We start from the raw sequence: 18,256 nt of genomic DNA, 5'->3' as shown, positions 1-18,256 counted from the left end.
TTTTGTCCCGAAGTAACTGAGATTCATCGGAGTATTTACAAGCCATAAATGATGGATTTATTTTGTTTGCTAGAATTTTGATTTTTTTAGACCTTTTCTGCTGCAGAAGAGACTGGCACTTGCAGAACTCTTGCCCCATGCACTTCTCCAGTGCTTCTTGCAGAGAAGCTTTGGGAAGCACTTAGGAAAAGTGCCATGTTCATGTGTGGTTTATGGAGCTCACAGGACAGGGAAATGTCTTTGCAGTGGGCACTGCCTTTTATTCCAAGGTGTAGAAGGATTCTTGGATGAACAAGGCCAAGATATTCTCCTGCGGGAATGGGACAGTCCTGGGCTGCAGATTACAGAGTTACTCTGAAAACCATGTAGTGTCCTCAAACAGGAACAAGATAGACCATGCACTGTCCTCAAACAGATACAACAATAAAGAATGAGCATTGTGCCAGGATGAAACCAAATGCGCCAAGCACGTCATGGGAGCTGCTCATTTGGCACACCTTAGCTAAAGATGCTTATAGCGTGACAACCAATCAGTAATTAAGATGTATGTGTGAATATAGCTACTTAACCAATGAGCATTAAGCACTAGAGGCATGAGAATGTGTATAGAAAAGGATAAATATGCCAATGTTGCTTAATAAAGGAGGATGACATGTAGCCACATTTGTTGTGAGCGTCGTTACTCAGCCGACTCTCTGTGGGAGCCTCACCACCAAGGAATTGTCTTTGCTGTGGGCACTGGCTGTTATTCCAACACCTGTGTCATTTGTTCTACTGGAATCCTTGTGAGAAAGGTTGTTCTTTGCCATTGAGATTTTTAGTTGACATTTTTGATCTCAAACAGCCCAAAGTTTTCCATCTCTCAGGTTTCTGATGCTGGTTTTTCCTTTCCAGTCTGTTGTTGGCCAAGGAAGATGCTGCTTAGATTCTGCAGGCCCCCATACATGAGTACTGTTATAGGTAAAAATCGATCCAGCCAATTTAATAAAAATAAAATATAAAGTTATTCAGAACCGATATACAGTCACGACAGCCAACAATCAAGGACAGCACCGACCGCGGGATGGAAGCTGGGTGAACACAGATCCGCCTTGTATCACACCCAACCCCCCCTGTTCACCAATGCCGCTTGGCAGAATCTGTTCTTATACTCTTTTTCTAGCCCATGTCAGAGTCCCTTTGGCTTTCCTCAGGGTTCTTCATATTCATGATGCCTCTATTCTCCGTCCTGTGCTGGACAAAACCTTGTCCGGGAACTGATGTGTATCCACTCTTGGGTTACCGGAATCCCGTGTGCAGGTGTATGTCCTTGATGGTCCCCTCTGTCTAAGATGAACATCTCCATGGGCCATCATCGCTGGGCCTCCTCCTGTTCACACCAGTGAGAACGACAATCTCCTGTGCCGGTGAGGTTCACTTCCTATGTTAATGACACTCCTCCTACCCGACTGCCAGCTGCGGTTTCCTCACCCTGTGAAGCAATCCCCTCTTCCCTTGCTACTGTGATTTCAAGGTTTGATATTTTATTCTTATATATATACATATATTCTATCAGTACGAATTACCATAATATACATAACAGGTACCAAGCTGAAAGTTGTCCAGTGCTCCACAGCAGCCCAGTTATCCACAGGAGGGCCAAGAGCAGCTCCAGAAGCTCCAAGGAATTCTAACAGATGAATTTCTGTCCCTCAGGAAGGCAGGGCTGGGTCTGAAGTAAAGGGTCTGACCCTGCACCCACCTTTGCATAAGAGCAGCTGTCCCACTCTTTATGAAAGACACATAACATGTGCCACTCTTAATTCAGCACTGGCTTAGTCAGTCTTATAAAGCTCTTTAAAAAAAAACAAAAAAAAACAGACTGGTCAAAAAATTATTTATATTTTTGTTGGTTGGGTTGTTTTTGCCTTTTTTTTTTCTCGGTTCTTTGCTTTGGTGCTCAGAGATCATGAAGTAAAAGAGATTTTCTGTTCAACTTGCCTGGCAGTATGCAGGGGGCAAAGAAAGGAGATCAGTGTTTCACCAGCTGGTTAAGGAGCTCTAGAAGCAATTGTGCTGTCCCTAATCAGGGGATGGGGGCACTGCTAACAGCCTGGATTGTCCCCACCCGTGTTCCCCTCCTTACCAAAGTGCTGTGTAGATCCAGAGCCTTGTACCTCGGCCTGATGGTGCAAAAATCCTCCCAACATCCCTCGGTTTGCAAAAATAAAGGCTTTCTGCTCATTAAGGTGAAAAACTGTATGGGTGGCCTGCAGCTAATGTTCTTTTGTTGCCTGGACCCCAGTCAGTGCTGACATCTAAATGACTGACCAGCCCCAAGCTGCTCTTAAGACTGTTTTAATCAAAGGCACTGAAGCTCTGTTGAGTGCAAATTCTCCAGGAAAACAAGCACAGGAACTTAGATAATGTTGGTGGTAAAAGCATATTACAGAATGGTACCAATTCCAGCCTTTATTTTGCCTTCTTTTGCTGCCACGCATTAAACTGTCAGACTCATCAATGAACTGGGTTCTTCCAGGATGGGGTGTGCAAGGATGATCCCTCAGCTCGTGTGTGGACCTGGTGTGCACCAGGCCAGAGAGGTGACTGTCATCCATAGCCAGCCCCTGTCTGCCAAGAGAACAGGGAGCTGCAGCTCTGAGGAACTCAGGGGTGAGGCAGCAAACAGCCCAAATGCCTAGTTTATATCAGTTACTGGTCAGGAGTATTTACTGCGGAGAGATTTTTATTTTCCTGCCCCGAGCTGGAAAAAAAGAACCCTGGCAGTTTCCTTTAGCTGTGAAGAGACTCTCTTCAACAGGTTCCAGCTCTGCTGCTTGTTTCAATTAAAAGCAGAGCCAAACTCTTCTGTTGGTCACATCAAACCAACATAAGTTTCAGGAGTCTCTGAAAGACATAAGAGTGTCAACATTATTTCATTTTATAATACTTACAGTCTTCTAATTCAGCCATGGGATAATTAGGCCATCACTCACTATATCAAATAACTGGAAAAAGCCCTGGAAGTTTATTTACAACTAAGTTTTAAAAACTAATTAACAAGTTTCATAAAGAAAACCATGTATTAAGAATACAGTGATTGAAATATCTCAAAGCTCTTTGATAATGGAGCCCTGAATCCCAGTCATGTGCAGTGCAGCCTCAGCTGTCCCTTTGAGGCCAGAGAACTGCCAAGGCTCAGGGCTGGGATGAGCCCTCGCCCAAAAGCGGCTCCAAGACTGATTGGGAATCAATCCAGAGTAGGGCTCACACAAAGAGCAAAGTCTCAAGGCCAAAGCCAAACCTTCATCACGTTGGATTTGTTTTAACACTGATCTGGAGCAAATTTGCTTCCCCTGCAACATCACTGTTACCATGAATCTTTACATGAGCTACTAAATAAGCACTGTCCTTTCCTGTCCTGAGCCTTGCTACCCAAATACTGTGGAGAACTTGCTCTGCCTCTGCCCTGTGCCCCTGGGGCTGCCCTTGGCCAGGCAGCCTCAGTGGGAGCTGATGTTAAGGGAAAGGGCACATGAGTGAGCTCTTGCCACATGGACACAGATTATTTAGTCAGGAAACGCACATAGAGAACTTGCCCTCAGAATGCTGTAGAATCTTCAAACTGTTATTCACCACCTTTCCAATATAAGCAATGTCACGATCCCAATGTAGAAGGAAGCACAGACCAGACCCATTTCCATGGTGTGCTGGGATCCCCCTCTGCTTTTGGGAACTGGGCACTGCAAGGGGGTTGGGTAAGGCCATGGGAGCCAGATGTCAGTGGACAAAGCCAAAGCTGCACAGGGGCCTGGGGAGCTCTGGGTAAGCTCTGGTCACTCTCCACCCTCTTTGCAGGCCCTGTGCAACATCCCTGGATGGGTGGCTGGAGCAGCCCCAGGCCCGTGGGGGCTCTCTCTCTCCCACAGAGGAAACCCTCCCTGAAGCCCTGGGCAAAACCATCCCCAGTGCTTCCCGGGGAGCAGGGAGCACTGCGGGTGGCCAGAGTAGCTTCCCCAGGCAGGTGCTGTCGGGGTGCCTGCAGCACCAAAAGCGTCTCCGCTTTGGGCAGCCTTGGTAACTCCCCCAGCCCAGCAGACACCTGAGCCTGGATGGAGTAATGACAGCCTCACCAGACAGACGAGGGCACTCTTGGCTTGGCAGATCCAGCAGGGTTTGTTTAGGGAAGATCCAGGGGTCCACGTGGGGTGAGGGTGAGGAGAACAAACAGGAGCACAACCTCTGCTGAAGAGAACCAGGGGCCAAGAGCAACCAGCAGGGGATGGGCCAGGGTATATCACTGGGGAAAGGTAGGAGGGGTCAGGGTACAAATCATGCAATGGGGAAGGGAGTCGGGGGAGGAGTTGAAATGGGATGACTGGGGGTCCACCAGTGAGGGAGCAGAGTGGGGGTGGTTTCCCAGGGAAAGCCAGTGGGGGAAGAGGGGGCACAGAACTCTCTAGAACAGGGGGATGAACAGCAGTTGAGTGACAACAGCACATTAACAACCAGAGACTCCTGGGGATTTGTGCCAGCCTCTAACTAAACAGCACTGTCCTCCCAGGGCATTCCAGCCCCATCATTCCCATGACTATCTCCCACATATTCCCCCTTTTTATTTATTAAATAAACATTTCCTAAAGTTTTGTCCCTGGTTTTCTTAAAACACTTCAGTGCTGTTGAGAGTACAGCAAGGATGAGAAAGACCCACTGTAAACTCTTAAGAATGGGGGCCACTCTCCCAGGAACGCCCCATTGCATAAGTGTTTTGTCCATCATGTCCACAACCTTCTTATCAGTAAGAAGAGTCTTCATTTGGTCTTGCATTTGGTTGATGTTGGCTCAGATCGACGTGCTTCTTGAAGAAAGGTTAAAACCACAAAGTCCTTCAAAATCCTCACAACCATGGCCATGGGCGAGCAGCAGGAAGTTGATTGCCGCTCTGTTCTGGAGGGTGGCATGTCTGGTGGTTTCTTTGTCCACCAAGAGGTCTGATAGGGTGGCAGATGTAGCGTTGGTCGGCTTACTGAGCCAGCACTCCAGGTGAGAAAGCTCACCGAGAGCCTTGGCAGCTGCAACCCATGGCAAAAATATGGACACAGCTACCCCTCTTCGTCTTGCCCCTGTTGTAAATTTGGTCATCACAATTTTGGTTGAATTGAGAGTTTGATCGTTTTTGGTGTGTCAATTGAGTTTCTCACTTCCAATATTTAATTTGAGTAGTGTTGGGGTAAGGGTCGTAAGCTGATCAAGGCTGCAGGGGCCTCCTTTGATCTTCAAGGGGATCCCTGTGGCTGCAGATGAGAAATACTGCCCTGGGGAGCACTCTGGGAAATGGAGAGGACTTAGACAATGTTTCAGCAGTATAATTGCACCACTCAACAACGTTGTATCTTTTATCATTTGGAGATACATCTTTTCTCACAATCATCTGTGGCTTAGTTATTTCCGGACAATTTTGTTTGGGTGGTTCACAGAAAAATTTACACAGTAAGTCGCTTTTGAGGAGCCCAGTAGGTCTAGTTGCTGGGGCTCTTGTGGTGCATGTGGTAGAGTCGTCATCCAATCATCCCAAGTCTACATTGGGGTGGGTTTCTTACCTGTATATGGGTATTCGTTTGGTGACAGGGGGATTCCCTCCAGACATGTAGACAGCAGGTCTTCTACGCTTCCCATGGCCATGCAAAAATTATCTTGTTTGAGAGATTTCACTAGTGTGATCTATACATTTTCTTTCGGTTGTGGCACGACCCATCCGACCGATGTTTGGATGCACAGGAGGGCAGTGATGGTGGTGGCCGCTCTTAAGATGTTTTGGGGTGTCCTGGGAGTGGGCATCTGCTTCTCAAATGAATCAGGTATAGACTGTTTGAGCACTGATAGAAACAGGAATAGTAAAGTTAGTTGTCACGGTTATTTTCTTTGTTTTGTCCCCACTATATATTAGATCTTTGGTTTTTCTTTCTGTGTCCTCCTAATTTTAATTAATAGGTTAAAGACATAGGTAAGGTTGGTTATGGGGGTAATGGGTAGGGGTTACGGGAGAGATCGAGGGAAGTGGTATGAGGGAAATGCTACTGGGATTTCAGGAGAGGGTATAAAGGAACCTGTAGAGTCATTTAACATTGGAAAATATTTCCAATATAACAAAATATTAGAACTTCAGCAATGATGTTTGGCTGGACAGGCTTCTTTCTTTGGCGTCGCCAGGCAACAGCGTTCTCGGAACTGTTCTGCGGTGGGGGCACGTTGAGGTAGTCTGATGTAGTATTATCATCTGCTGCGGTGTCCAGGGAGGGTTTGATGAATTTCCCTGGGATGCATCGTGGGCCCTGCTCTGTGGAAACACACCCGTACCCTCTTCCCCAGGTTATCAGGGGGTACAGACCTTTAATACATTTTGAGTCTGGGTCTTTTATTAAAACAGGAGGTCTCTCCTTTAAATGTGCATAGGTGTTGGTATGGAAATGCCTGAGAATGGGCGGATTTGGCTCTCTTAGAGAACAGTTTGTAAAGTAAATGACATAAAGTGCTTTGCAAAGTCTCTCTGTTGGAAACATGGTTAGATCAGCATTGTGCTGTTGCTCAAGCATTCTTTTTATTTCTTTGTGCACTCTCTCAACTACTGACTGGCCAGGGGGTTATAAGGGATGCCAGTACAGTGGCTGATGCCCCACAATTGTGTGAATTCCTTAAACTGATTTGTGCTGAACCCACGGCCGTTATCTGTTTTTATAGCTTTTGGGACGCCTAGGTTGGCAAATGCCATATAGAAAGGCTTTATGATATCTTTTGTTTTCTCTCCTGTGTGGGTGGATGCGAACACAACTCCAGAGAATGTGTCTACTGAGATGTGTATGTATTTGAGGAGTCCAAATGGGGTGTCGTGTGTCCCATCAGTTTGCCACAATTCCAGAGCTCCCAAGCCTCTTGGGGGTTGACCCCTGATGCTACAGATGGAAGGGCTAGGGACTGGCAATTGGGGCAGGTGGAGACAATTGCTTTGGCTTGGTCTCTGGAGGTCTTCAATTGATGCACTAAAGTGGGAGCATTCTGATGAAAAAATGTGTGACTTAGACGAGCCTGTTGAAAGACTTGTGGTACAGCTGGGGAAATGTGAGTGGCATTCACCGCCATCACTAACAAGTCTGCCTTCCCGTTGCCCTCAGTGATGTATCCTGGCAGCTCTGTGTGGTACAGGACGTTATAAGGTTGCTCTCTGTGGGAGATGAGCCAAATTAATTCAGAGAGCAAGCTATATAATTTTTTATTCTGTACTTCTTTGAGCAGGGCATGCTCTGCTCGCTCTGCTATCCCGGCAACATACGTCAAATCTGTGACCAAATTAAAGGGTTGTTGAAATTTTTGGAATGCTCTCACAACTGTAGCGAGTTCTGCAATCTGGCGGGAACCTTCAACAACCTGGACATCAGAGTCCCACTTCTGAGTGTCCAGGTCCCTCCAGGTGAACACTGACTTGTGGGATTTGCCTGAACCATCAGTGAACACTGTGACAGCTTCTTGATTGGGGTTTTGCTTTTGTATGATTTTGGAGCCAAATGTAGTGAATCTCTAAAAAGCCTATGTTTAGGTTAATGAATTTAAATTTGTCCGGGATAGCTGTCTAATGGAATTTCAAGATGTTCATTTGTTCGTAATAGAGAATCCAATTGTTCAAGGGAATAAGGAAGATAAATGCACGCCAGATCACAAGCTGCAAGGGTCCGGAGACCATGTCGGCCTTTGATAATAAGTTTGGCTATGAGTTCCCGTGGAGTGGTGACTGTCTTGTGTGGTTGGTGCGGCAGAAAAAGCCACTCGATAATAATGAGTGGGTCTTTGGAAAAGTCATCCCACTGAAAAAGCAATGCATGGAAGTTCGGCACTTACAAAAAATACCGAGATTGAGGGGAAGGGACCGGTCAATCCGATGTGCCTGGCAGTGCTTGATGGCATCAGCAACTTTCTCCAAGGCCTCAGGGACTTCCGGTGTTATCGAGCGTGGGGAAGCCAGGTCGCCATCTCCCTGCAGAAAGTGGATGAGCGGTGCCACCTCCTTTGTGGTGAAGACCAGGAAAGGTTGGATCCATGTGATGATACTGCACAGCTGTTGCCTATCTCTTAAGGTCTTAGGATGTTCGTTGATGGACAAGCTTTGGGGCATGATGGTCCTTCCCATGATTAAAAACCTGAGGTACTTCCATGGGCTCGATAGCTGAATTTTGTCCTCAGCTATCTGAAATCCTGTTTTCGATTGCTGCCACAGTGTTGGATAGTGCTGAGTCTAAGTTTAGTACGTTGTCCATGTAGTGTAAGATTATAGCTTCTAGGAGCATCTTGCACACAGGAGACAACACTTGTGTGACAAAAGTTTGGTAGAGCACCGGGGAATTTTTCATTCCCTGGGGCAAAGTGACCCAGTGATATCTTTTGAAGCGCTCTCCATGGCTGACAGATGGAACAGAGAATGCAAACCTGGGAACATCTCCGGGGTACAGCGGGATGTTCAAAAAGCAATCCTTGATATCAAGGATCGTGAGCTGCAAATCCCGAGGAAGCATGGAGGGAGAAGGGAGGCCAGGTTGTAGGGGGCCTATATCCTCGACAACCTCATTGACCTTACGTAGGTCTTGCAGCAAGTGCCACTTGTCTTTGCCAGGATTATAGTAACAAAGACAGGGGTGATCCAGGGACTGGTGGATGGTACAAGGTGCCCCAGGCACAATTGCTCCTCAACTAATTCATGCAGCGCGGTCAATTTTTCTTCTGGGAGGGGCCACTGATCCGCCCACACTGGTGTGTTGGTCTTCCAATTCAGAGGTGAGGCTGTGCACTCTGCAGTGGCCCATACTAAAAATCCCACTTGGGGTCAGGGATATTGAGGCAGGCTCCCCACTGGGACAAAACATCCCTTCCAAGTAATCTGATGTTAGAAGAAACAACAAATGGCCAAGTGGTGACAATCTGCCCCTCAGACCCTTCCACGCTTACCAGATGCTTGCTTCGCAAGGAATTGACAGCTTCCCTGATGCCAGAAATTGTGCCACAAGGGGACATGAACTCCCAGTCGCGAGGCCACTCTGCCCTGTGAAGAATGGTAATATCTGCATCGGTGTCTGCCATCACGTCCAGTTCGACGAATCACCCTTTTTGGGATATAACAGAGGAGATAGGTGGTCTTTGCCTACTTAAATTCTTAGAGTAATAAACATGGACATCCTTGTCATCATTTGGATAGTCTTGTCCGGATAAAATATACATTTGAGCAAAGGGGGACCCTTTGCACAGGGTATAGGGTGGGTTATAACACATTACAGAACCAGTGATTTCATTTCCAGGATCGATGGTCACCACCTCGGGGAGGACGGTAAGTTTGTGCGGTGTAATGCGAGAGTCTCCGAGGAGGAACACGGTGGTGCTGTGGTCGTGGTAAGGGGGACCCAGGTACCCTGCAGAGACCTTACCAGATCCTCGTCGACGAAAAACAGGTGGATGCAGCTGTATAAAATCCTACCAGTGTCTTGGTTTATGTTGCGGGTTCTCCTGAAGGGCCTGAGTCCTTCTTCATGGCTCCGATCCTGGGAAATGAGCTGTCCGGGAACTGGGTCTCCTGGATGGTCGGGAGACTTTGGTGACACGGCCTGCCATTTGGTGTCTCCGCGTGGAGCTGCCACGCGCTCTGCCACCTGTTTCCCGGATGGTGTGGGGATTGGTGGTTTCCAGGCATTCTTGGCAAAGGCACATAGGGGGAATTAAAATGTCTGGGGCAAATAGGGATTGGTGGTTTCTGGGCATTCTTGGTGAAGGCACAGAGGGTGAATTAAAATGTCCGGGGGGCAAATGAGGACGGTTACCTTGGAAATGGCCTAATTGGCCACAGTTAAAACACCTGACATTGTTTATGTTCACCACTGCCTCCCCGACTCCCTTACTGACAGCCAAGGCCCAGATGTTTTCTAGAGAGGAGGCCTTGGTGCATGCATTGACCATCTGTGGTATGGTTGGCTCGGGCTCCTGGGGGAGAGCTCTGAGGATATTTTTTGTTTCCACATTGGCGTTGGACATTGCCATTTTCCTCAAGAGCTCATCCCTGGAATCAACATTGTCTATCTGGTGTTCAATGGCCTCTCGGACGTGGTCGACAAATTTAATAAATATCTCTTCAATCCCTTGATGGATCAAAGAAAAGTTTTAGAGGGGGGTAGTTCCGTCAGGTATTTTTAAAATACCACTTTTTTGCAGCAGTTTTGATGTCATCTAAGACAGCAGCAGGTAACATGACCTGGTCTTCCAAACTAGAGAACTCCCCCTCCCCCGCCAAAGCTTCAAGGCCTTCTTCCCCTTCTCCCAGCACAGCACCTAAATCACATTTGGAAAGAATGGGCTTCAACAGCTTTTTCCATTGCATTTCCCATAGTAAAAATTCAGTGGGAGAGAGCAATGCGGTAGTAATATATTGTAAATCACGGGGAATTAAGGTGTGTCGAGTAAAAGTTAGATCTAGAACATTTTTAAAATATGGTGAATTGCAGCCATAGTCCTTGGCCGTCTTTTTCAACTCCTTCACCTCGGTGTAGGGAATGTGCTCCCATCACGGTTCCGTCCCTTGGTTCATAATGACTGGAGCCGCAAAGCAATCAAGGTCCCACACCAAACCCAAATCACCCTCCTGTAAGGCTTTTTCCCTGATGGCGCATGTCCACCTTCCTCCCAGCCTGATGGTGCTGCTAGGGATGTCAGCGTTCCCATCATCCTCGGAGGATGAGATCAGGCAAGCTGAGGCGCGGAGTCTCCGACTGGCCGGCGGGACCTGGTGACTTGGGTCCCAGCAGGCCAAGATGGCCTGCTTCTGGCCAGGCCTGCTTCCGGTTCCGTTGGCATGGGAACCAGGAGAGGCAGAAGAGGGAGGGGCGTGGCCTGGTGGTAGACCTGACCCGCCCACTGGGGCATGGCCTTCTTGGAGGCCAGAACCACCCACAGGAGGCCCACCCAGGGGTGTGGTCAAAGGGACGGAGGGGTGGGCCCCGACAATGACACCATCGATGCAACCGCGCACGAAGGGGAGGGACCCGACTTGGGGAACGCGAGGGGGTGAAGGAGGAGAGACGCCATTTCATTCAGTGTTATAAGTAAAAATTGTTTTAAATTAGATTAGGGTTCAATTCTATTGTATTAATTATGTTACGTTAAGAGTTAGAATGGTTAGAATGTTCTGGAGGAAGGGTCCAGGCTTTGGTGGAGGGGCAGTCTGGCGGGCAGAGCAAGGATGACGAAGATTGGACGGAAGATCTGACCAATCATTCGACGCCCTGCAGAAATGATTGGTCCAGAATGAACGGCATTAAAGACCAAAGAGAAGGCTGTAAACAGACCAATCACCGTGTGGATCCAAAATCCACCAATCCTGGACTGGAAGGGGGCTATAAAAGGGGAAGTTCAATTTAGCTTGGTTCTTTTTGGAAACTTGTTTTCTGGGGAGAACCCAGTACGTTTGAGAACAACATACTCTTTTGGTTTTTTGAGTCGCTGCATGAGTGCTCGGGCCTACCCTGGGCACTCTGTTCCTTGTAGCTATTTAAATAAACGAGAACCTCTTTCTCCTGAGAAAGCTTGGCCTCGTTCATATTCATAACAACATTGGGGCCTCGTCCGGGCTAGGCCACACCCCAAAACGTTCCAGTGTAGCCCAGGACCTGGGAGACGCGTCCAGCCACCTTTTTGGCTACCAGAGACTGGACTACATCGGACCACGGAAGGGATTGCGCCTATACCCGAGGCTGCAGGGAACACAGCGACTCAAAAGGTGAGAGCCCTCCGAGAGGGAGCGGGGCTCACCTTGCCTCTGAGTTACGTGAGTGGGGTTTAAGGTGACAGGGGGTGGGAAGTGGGTGTGTGTGACTGAGACGGGGGCTGTGAGTACAGACCCCCAAAGTGAGTGCAGACCTCCCAGTACCATAGTTCTGGACTCCTGTGAGGGGGGCTGACCGGGAACGGAGGGAAGCAAGTGTTGTTGTAGAGTGTGTGTACCCCTATGGATCCCTGGGAGTAGGGGAGACGGGGAGTGCCTACCTATAGCCGCCCTTACCCACTCAGGCTCCCGTTCCTCCGGTGATTGGAGGTTCCTAGGGGTGGTTTGAGCCATTGGCCTGAGTTGTACCCCTCGAACGAGGATCCCATTGGGGGACCATAGAGGGGGACACACTCGGTACCCCAAGCTAGGATCCCATTGTGGGGGGGTTGTAGGGGTATCCGAGGAGGGTTAGTGGGGGCGGACTTGCCCAGTGAGGAGTAGAGCTCCGACCACTAGCTCAAACCAGCTGGAGGGCTGTTCCTCAGGAACAGACCGGGGGAGTCTAGTCTCTGAGGAACTGGGACCTTGGGGGTGGGAGAAAATACTCCTATATGGAGACCACCTAACAAAGTGGCCACTGTGTAGGGGAGTGCCCCTTTTTGAGGCCAGGGAAGAGGAGGGTGCCCAAGCCAAGGGGAGTAGGGCCCCCTCGAACTAGGACCCCAGTAGAAGGGGGTCACAGAGGGGAAGTAGGCTCACCCCGAGCTAGGATCCCAGCTAAAGGGGGTCATAGGGGTGGCTGAAACAGACTTTGCAGGTGCGGGGACCCACAGTGGGGAGGTGGGCCACCGGCTGCGGAAGGGCCCTTTCAGTCACTAGGACTAAAGGGGAGGTTAGAACCGCCTCACGTTAGGGAAAGGGGTTTTAGTTTGCGTGTGTGTGTCTCTGTGTGTGTGTGTGTGTGTGTGTGTGTGTGTTGGAAACTGGGACCCCTGAGGAGTAAGGTTCAGAGGTGAGGGGAACCAAAAGTCTTCTGACCGCTCCTTTGGGGATTCTTTTGATTTTGTGTGTGGCAGGCCGAGAAGCGGCCATTTTATGTTTCTTGTGTGGTGAGCTGAGAAGCGGCCATTTTATGTTTCTTGCGTGGCGAGCTGAGAAGAGGCCATTTTATGTTTCTTGTGTGGTGAGCTGAGAAGTGGCCATTTTAAGTTTATAGCGTGCCGTTTTGAGTAGGAGATTGCAGCTAGTTGTTGACCAGCCATCCTGTTAAACAATATATACTTAGAGTTTAAATCATATTTTTATTAGTAGTAGTAGGTATAGGTGAAAGTAATTTTATTGCTTGGAATCGCCATTCATTATTTAGTTTTCTAATTACCATTTCGCCATTTTCTCCCTAGTATTTTTAACTATTTTTAAAAAATTATTGATATTATCATTTTTCTATTTTAACCTCCACCCTTAAATCACCCCATTAAAGTCACCATATTTATTTAATTTCTTTAATTCGCTATCTTTATATTTACTCTATTTCTTTAAGTAGCCATCTTTATTTTAGTTTCCTATTTCTTTAAGTCACTATCTTATTCTATTTTCCACATGAAATTCACTGCCACATTTACTTCGTTCCTTTAAGTTGCTATCTTTATTCTGTTTCCTACATTAACAAGTGCCATATTTATTTCCGACACCAAATATTTTCTTTAAATCATCATTTTTTAAATATCTACTTCCTTTTAATCGATACTTTAATAATTATCTAGGCAATTCCATTCCTGGAACTTTATTATTTAAATCAGTAAATCAATTAATTCAGCGGTATCTAAAGTCTGAAATATGGGGCAGTGTGTGGGCAGCTTTTCCCACTGGATTCCCAGAGGAGCAGCTCTCTTCTCCACTGGATTCCCAGAGGAAGCCCAGGCCCATCTACACTGCCACTGGACCTTCAGAGGAAAACCACCCTTCTACAGGATCACTGCTCCAGCAGAATCACATCTATCACTGCAGGAAGACTGCAGTCACCATTTAATGGGACTGCTGCCAACACCCTGACCAACAGGGTGTCAGGTCGTATTCTGACTCTGTCAGTGTTGTTTTGTATTAGTGCATTGTTATGGTTTTTTAAATTTTATTTTCTTCCCCAATAAAGAACTATTATTCCCATAAGAGTCTTTATTAGGGAAGAACTCCTTATCTTTGGGAACTCCCATATCTTTATTAGGGAAGAGCTCCCATATATTTGCCTGAGAACCCCTTAATTTCAAAATTAAAACAATTTGGAGGGAGGGGGTTTACATTTGCCATTTCAGGGGAAGCTTCTGCCTTCCTTAGCAGACACCTGTCTTTTCAAACCAAGGCAGATTTCTATAACAAACCCCCCTCTTATTCTTTATAAATTATTTGGCTTGAGCAATATTTCTTGTCCATTTGTATGTTTTGGACTACGCTGGTAATTAGTCAAATAAAACGGGATTCAACAAGGAAGAAATATCAAACCATCTGTAGCACATAAAAGGAAGAAGCGTAATTTCTTCCACCATTCTATCCCCAATGCATTGCCCCACTAGCTAGATTTTAACATTGGTTCCCAATTTTGGACCGGTACCTGGGTTATTTTTCTGATATCTTTTGCTATTTCCAGGATGACATCCCTGTTCTCATCTATATTCAACAATCTGATATATTATAAACTTTCCACAAGTACCCACTTCTTTAGTCAATAGTCTAAAGCCAATCTATTTTGATACACTATGGTTTTTGTTTGGCTTTGTTGACTTGGTATTAATTCTGATGCCTGAGCACTTCTGTTTGTTAATATCTCGAAAACTGCTTGGAGTCTTATCATAGAATTCAGCACATAAATTGGGGTTAATAATGAGTTAGATTGCTGTGCTGGTTTTACCTTTTTGTTTACTAATTGTTTTTTACCGAATCTTGGACTACACCCCTAAGGGCAAATGGGAAACAAATCCATCTCTCTCCTTTTGGATATTCAATTCCCAGTCTACAACCACTTTTTCCTAAGTTTCTTGCAATCCAATATTTTTTCCCGTTTTGCCTACAGGTACTTAATTTGGATATTAACAGTGCCTGTTCACACGGGTTTGTGCAATAAAAGAGGAACTTTGGTTTCTTTCTATGTAATGCTTTCGGTAGCATTTGTGATACAATCTTGCCATTATCCTGAAAGGGAAAAGACAAAAGATGAGTGACAGAAAAAGGAATAACAGAGGTCTGGTATGGCTTATATCCCCACCTCCCATGCCTATGGGGTTGCAGCCTGTTGGAACCCTGGATGATGAGAACTTTAGATTTTCTGTACAGACAGACTCTGACACCCTGGAGAGCACTGCATTTGACCTGAGGTCGTGGAACAGGCTTCCAAAATTGATTGATAGCACTGGGGTCATGGGTGTGCAATTGGTTAGAGGTGTATAATATCACAGGGTGGAAAATGTAGAGTTTGGGTTTTAGAATATCATAATAAATATGAAGCAAGATGGAGGTTTTAGGGTGGAGACAGGTTGTTCTTCTTTACCTTCTTCTTCCTTCTTCTCCATGCGTTTGGGTGGTCTTTTGTAATTAGACAGAAAAGTCCACACTGTGGTCTTTGAGGGATTAGTTATTGGGTTAAAAGGGAAAATAATTTAGGTGTCATTTCTTAATTGGATAGTTTAGCCTTAAAAGACCTTGTAACAAGAGATAGTGAGCCATTTTGTGCCTTGCTAAAGAAAGACTGCAGAACTCATGGCTGTGAGGCTGTCACATTGATAAGAAATAATAAACACCTGAGTCTGAACGTGAACTATCGTCTCAAGTGCCTTCATTTCTGACCTCGACAGAGGTAGAAAAAGGGAGCTGAAAACCGGCAGCAAGCCATTGCAGGTGTATTTGATCTTCTCGGTGGCAAGTACAGCGGCCAACTCGGTCTTGCTCTCTTTTTCCCTTGTCACTTCCTTTTTCCTAATTTCCAGGCAAATAATTTTTGACATTCCTTAACTGTTTCCCACCGTTCCTCAGGTATCTCCCATTCAACAGGCAATATAATTCCCATCTACAAAGCAAAGTTATTACTTCAGTTGTTTTGAGTTCTATTTGGATAGGGGGTAGATTTGGTGCTTGACATTTCATGCAATGAGAGTCCGTTTTTTTGAACTACAATATGAATTTTTTCCACAATTTAAACATTTAGATATAACTTAGCTAGCACGTCTGGTATTGGGATGAATCAGACAGGGTATACGATATGCCTCTGATAGAAGTTGTAATTCTTTTTCTTCCTATAAGTCACAGGCTAAGGCCAGAATATGAGAACTCTCTGTCTGAACCAGTCCTGATGCTCCTGTTTGAAGAGGAAGGATTGAAGAGGAAGACACCCAGGGAGGTGTCTCAGAACCTGTCCAGGAGGCGGTGCTGCTGCGGCCGTGGGGCAGAGCGGGTGCGGAAGGCGGGTCCGGGGCGGGAGCGGAGGAGGAGCGGGAGGAAGGGCAGGGAGAGGGGAAGGGGAAGAGCAGGAAGGCGAGGAGCACGAAGAGGAGCGGCCCGCGGAGGAGCAGCAGTGGCAGGAGCATTGCGGGGCTCCACGGCGAGCCCGCTGAGCCCGCAGCTCGGCTGGCCCCGGCAGCATCGCATTGCCCTGCGTGCCGCGGGTGAGCGCGGAGGGGAAGCTCGCCCCGAGCCGATCGCGGCAGCTCCGGGAGGGATTTTTGGGGGGCGAAAGGAGGGAGGTTGGAGGGGTTTGGGTCTCGCGGAATCCGGAGTCGCGTCCCAAATATATTTCGGTTTTGCTGGGAGCGGTATTTTTTCTTCCTATGACGAGGGGACATTTTTGGATGTGGCCGGAGTGCAGAGCTGAGCCGTGAATGGCCCGGGGGGATTTTGCGGGGCCCACGTGGCGCTCGGCCGGTGCCGGCGGGCGGGCCACGGGTTTGGGGATCCCCGGGAGAGGCGGGGATGAAAGGCGGGAGCCCCGGCGTGGGGAGAGGGGCGATAGCAGAGCTGGGGGAGCTCCGGCAGGCTGGAGGGGCGGTGGAGCCGGGAGATGAGTGGGGCCCAGGCCCCGAGCCTGAAAGTATTGTCGGGGAGCGGGGGAAGCGCTGAGTGCCTGGGGTGGGGGGATGCTGGAGAAGGGGACCCTGGGACACCTGGCAGCCGCCCTCGAATTGATATAAAATTTCAATAGTCAATCCGGATTTTATTTTTATGTCTTTTATTTTAAAGCAAGCAAGCAAGCAGCGCTGGGTGCTCTGGGAGTCACCGCTCCACTCATGGCACACACCACTTACAAGTTCAGTAAAGTATATATACTGTTTTTAAGCCTACAAAGCATTTTCCAATGTTAGGTTAGTCCAAATCAGCAAATATCAATAAGCTGGGAGCAGCAATTTCATAATCTTTTCAGGTGGTTCCTGGCTTCCTGTCCTTCCTGTGGTCATCTGGAGGGAGGCCTTACACTGGTGTCTGCTACATGATTTTGTCAAGTGCATCAAGCTTTTTATTATACCTAAGCATTTAATTGCTTTGTTAGCTTTACCACAACATCCTCTGTTTTATTCTAAGCAACAGTCGTCTTGCTACCTCATCTCTTTTACTCGTCTATACTTCATTGATTTTGATGCTTTATTTGGTTATTGGGTCAGAAAGTTTCAGAACCTTTCCTTGTATCTTTTGCACACAGCAGATAGAAGCATTTGCTGATTCCGTTGCCAATTGACACGAATCACAAAAACATTTTTCACAATCCCTCCCCTTTAAGTTATTGAGTCATGTCTTTGCTTGAAATTGAGCTGATACTTTTTGGGTTGCAGTGTTTTTTGGTTCTGCTTTGGCCTTGCCTATCATAAGGGAGAGAGTTTTTTCTCCTGTGGTTGTTATTTTAGGGTTTATGAGCATTGCTGAAATCTGCATTCCCTGGATCACTGAATGCATTAGACTAATAAAGCATGGAGTCATACATGGTATAAACAATAGGCCTAATGCAGAAAAAAGCAACACGAACCCCAACTTTTTCCACCAGGCTCCTTCAAACAAATTATTCCTCCAATTGTCAGTTAATATGGAATTCCATTTTTGCACTGGAACATGTGCAACTTGTTTAATTTTGTCTGCCAGATTTGTAATAGCTTCTCCATTATCATCAATCTCTAAACAGCACTCAGATGTACTAAATTTTCCACAAAACTCCCTTTCTTCAGCTCATAAGTAATCTGGGGCTAGCCTATTCTGATATACTGCTGCTCTGGTCTGGCTTAGTTTTCTAGCTGCAAGTTTCAATGCCTCTGATGTTTGATTAAAAGTAATTTCTACAATGGTCTGTAATCTAATAATTTGGTTAAGCATATAAATAGGGGTTCTATAACCCCAGCTGGTGTCCTGAGCCCAGGAGGCAGGATCACAGTAATCTGTGATCCATTGGGAAGTCCATTCTTCATTTTTCCAGGTCTGTTTTCCTCCTATTTCAGTTTGTTTTCTTCTGCGCAGAGTTTC

General features: G+C 46.9%; 1 long non-coding RNA gene across 2 annotated transcripts; it reads right to left on the bottom strand.

The window, feature by feature from the left end:
* Positions 1 to 2,707: 2,707 nt before the first annotated feature.
* LOC135292436 (uncharacterized) lies at positions 2,708 to 10,815 on the bottom strand. Of its 2 annotated transcripts, XR_010354778.1 has the most exons (3): positions 5,580 to 10,815; positions 4,113 to 4,970; positions 2,708 to 2,886 (listed from the first exon to the last, which is right to left on the bottom strand). It is a non-coding gene; the product is annotated as an uncharacterized LOC135292436 (long non-coding RNA). The 2 variants fall into 2 exon arrangements; XR_010354777.1 differs by having other exon boundaries at positions 4,113 to 10,815.
* Positions 10,816 to 18,256: the final 7,441 nt, after the last annotated feature.

Source organism: Passer domesticus, unplaced genomic scaffold, assembly GCF_036417665.1.
Source record: "Passer domesticus isolate bPasDom1 unplaced genomic scaffold, bPasDom1.hap1 HAP1_SCAFFOLD_358, whole genome shotgun sequence".
In the NCBI taxonomy this organism is placed as follows: domain Eukaryota; kingdom Metazoa; phylum Chordata; class Aves; order Passeriformes; family Passeridae; genus Passer; species Passer domesticus.
The sequence above is the reverse complement of the archived record's forward strand: the minus strand, read 5'-3'. Positions and strand labels throughout refer to the sequence as shown.